The following is a 775-nucleotide window of genomic DNA, read 5'->3' as shown; positions in this document are numbered from 1 at the left end:
AAAAAATAGGGGTATATTTTTTCGGTATAGAACAAATCCTAGGGGGTGAGAGCATAAAAATTCCGACTTTACTTTTTCACATGCATTTTTGGACCACCCTAATGTGCATATATGTTTCTCGTATTTATAAATAGATTCCCTGAGGAAGACGCGAATATGCGTCAAAACAAGTAGGAGGAAAATAAACGTTTATTCTATTTGTAATAAAATACCGAAAAGCTCCATACACAACATTAAACTCTCAGCTTAGTCGTGGAGAAATAATTATAACCTACATGTATGTTTGGTTTTTGTACGGCTGCTAGTACCACTTTATATGAATACGCTAGACTTCCACGCGAAATTCTGAAATGTGCTACTTTTCGACGCGAATAATGAAATGTGCTAGTCTTCGACGCGAATAGTGAAACGTGCTAGTCTTCCACGGTAATTTGAGATGTGCTACACTTCGTTGGGAGCAACGATATGTAGCTATAAGTGGCAGCGATGCCTTCGCGAAGGTTCACTGCTGTCGTTCTCCTTCATAAGTGAATGTAAATGCTGCGGCAAATATTCGCGGAAAGTTGGTGTAGCTAGAGATACTATTCTGTGCGAAGGTACTTTTGTTAATTGCATAAGATTTGCACCGTTCTCCCGATTTTCAAAAATAAAGTGTCAAATGAAAGGGCCTCTGGATGTGCAGTAAGGATATATTTTTTTAATAGGGTTGCCACCTGCGTTTAAAAATATGATATTTACACCGTTCTCCCGATTTTCAAAAATGAGGTGTCAAATG

This window comes from Rhagoletis pomonella, unplaced genomic scaffold (genome assembly GCF_013731165.1).
Source record: "Rhagoletis pomonella isolate Grant_MI unplaced genomic scaffold, Rhpom_1.0 Rhpom_scaffold_00014, whole genome shotgun sequence".
In the NCBI taxonomy this organism is placed as follows: domain Eukaryota; kingdom Metazoa; phylum Arthropoda; class Insecta; order Diptera; family Tephritidae; genus Rhagoletis; species Rhagoletis pomonella.
Note: the sequence above shows the minus strand (reverse complement) of the source record.